The sequence below is a fragment of the Centruroides sculpturatus genome, unplaced genomic scaffold (assembly GCF_000671375.1).
Source record: "Centruroides sculpturatus isolate CEXI.00-Female unplaced genomic scaffold, Cexi_2.0 scaffold1114, whole genome shotgun sequence".
NCBI lineage: Eukaryota > Metazoa > Arthropoda > Arachnida > Scorpiones > Buthidae > Centruroides > Centruroides sculpturatus.
Window position 1 is genome coordinate 102,780 of NW_019385408.1, and position 2,470 is coordinate 105,249.

Sequence of the window (2,470 nt, forward strand, 5' to 3'; positions counted from 1 at the left end):
AAAAAAAATAAGACTTATATTTTAATTAAATATAAAAATTATTTTTATTCATTTATATTTGAGGTATGTTAAGAATATAATATATTAATCTTATGATGTGTTATGCTTATAGTTATATGATTAATTTAGAAAATGAATACCATGTTTTAAAATATTTATAAGAAATGTTTTAATAATTTAACAGGTTTTTTTGTGGATTTAATATGATTGGCAAAATTACTAGTTTTCCCATTATGTTATTTTTGACTGATATTATCAATGTAACACTAGAAAAAAAATACAATGTACAGTATGTCATCCTCTATCATTAAATTGAAAAATGGACGCTTTCTTCTTTCTATATATATTAAAAAAAAGAACAAAAAATTTGGCCCTGTATAGTTATAATCGTCAGATTATCAGTAAGAAAAAAAAGGATATTTTTTCTTTTTTTTAGGTATCAAGAAAAAATCGATAATAAATTATCTCAGTGAAAAATGGCAAAAAATTTCATGGAACAAAAGATATATTTTGGTACGAAACAGATTTTTACAATTCTAAAATTTTTATCATAATTTTAAAGAACGAAATATGTAAATGCCAACATTCAGAAAAATTAATTTTTTTTTCCTCCTCTATGATTTTATTTACTGCAAATTCATTTTTATGGTGATTTATATTACTTTAACACGATTTATAATTTATAATTGCGTCATAATAATTTTTTTAGACATGAAAACACTTAAATTTGTGATCTAATAAATTTGTAGAAATCCTTTAATTTCATTTCTAACAATATAATTTCGATGAAAGCTTTAATTTTTATTGGAACGAAAGTCATCTTTTCTTGGATATTTTGGTAATATTTTATTCCAAGTAAATATTTTTATTACTTCGAATTTATTGTCCACTTTCTTTATTTTTTAACGTCATTTTGAGAAACTGAATGAAAGTCTTTCTGTTTTCTCAAAAATATAACCGATCTTGTGTGGGAAACACTATAGTGATATTGACGTAACAGTTTGATTCAATACGTCACTAAATTTCTGATGACGTGTTTTGGATTTAAAGTAATTTTTATTTAATGGTTTTTATGACAATGTTATCTGTTTCTAATAAATTTTATTTATTAAACTGTCGTTTAAATATGTAATAAATATTATTTCATGTTTAATTATTTTTATATTAATTATTTGTGTGTAATTAAAATAAAAATAATTCGATATAAAAATGTTGATAATAGAATCGTACATAAATTAATAAATTTTTCATTTATATGATAAATAAAAATACGAATAATTTTAGGTTTATTCAAAGTAATTTAAAATTATTTTTTAATATTTTGTTTTATATAAAATTAGTTTATAATCTATAATGCAAGTCGTTTTACATCCAACATTAAAAAATCACATGTAAGATTTTAAAATCAATAAAATATATCTGGATATTTATATTATTAGAAAATAATATTCTTTAAAAAAACTTTAATTTCATATATTAAAATTAATTAAATCGCATTAATAAATTAAAAAATTTAAGCTTAATTTTGTATTAATAAAATAATAAAGAAGAATAATAATAAAGTAGATTTTACAATGTTTTCTTATTACTTTTCATAAATTAAAAAAATATACAGTATATTTAAAAAATAATTTTATAATCTTTTAAAAAGTAATTTGAAATGATTAATATTTTTATTTAATCTTTAAACAATTTTTGTAAGAAAATTTTCATAGAAAATATGTTATATTTAGAGCAGATTTCAATGTATTCCCACATTGTAGAGTATCTTGGGATTAATCTTGAAAACAGAATAGGCTACTCCAACACGAACCGCGCCTTATTTTCATTGCGTCACAAGATTTCCCATTAAGAATATGAAACGTCATCAGGGACAACTCCACCCCTTTATAGTGCGATAGTTTTTTCTATTTTTTAATTTTAATTCTTCTCATTTACCGCATCAAAACCAGATAATGAACATGCTTAATAATAAAAACAATTTAAAATAATAAGAAAAAAAATTCGATATTCTGTTAAGGATATATATATATATATAAATTGGAGTANGTGTTTAATTAGGTATAAAAAATTAAAATATATTAATAAAAAACTTACCTAATAAACTGATTAATTGGCTTATTAATAACATAATATATATATATATATATAATTGTATGTATTTTTTTACTTATAAATTCACTTTTTAAGTCAAACAATAAGAAATCCACTCGAGAAAGAGAAGCGCATTCTAGAGCAGTCTTTCTCTCTCTCCAACTATCTGCCTCTTTCTGTCTATCCCTCTCTCCACTCTGACGAACTAGGCTTAACGTGTGGGTGTAAAGCACCACCGACAATGCGCCTGCGTTCCCATACCACGTGATCAATGGGAGAAACGACTGCAAAGTTTCCATCCTTACAACACTACAATATTCCCTATAACCCCCTTATAGAAATCACGTGTCAATAGAATCAGCAATTACAAAGAATT

At 22.5% G+C, this 2,470-nt stretch overlaps 1 protein-coding gene across 1 annotated transcript in view; it reads right to left on the bottom strand.

Moving 5' to 3' along the window:
• The window catches only part of LOC111638632 (octopamine receptor Oamb-like), a 57,585-nt gene extending 55,318 nt beyond the window's left edge, over positions 1-2,267 (bottom strand). Inside the window, exon 1 of the mRNA XM_023384381.1 lies at positions 2,098-2,267. The gene's annotated coding sequence lies outside the window, so the exon portion shown is untranslated. The remainder of the gene's footprint in view (positions 1-2,097) is intronic.
• Positions 2,268-2,470: the final 203 nt, after the last annotated feature.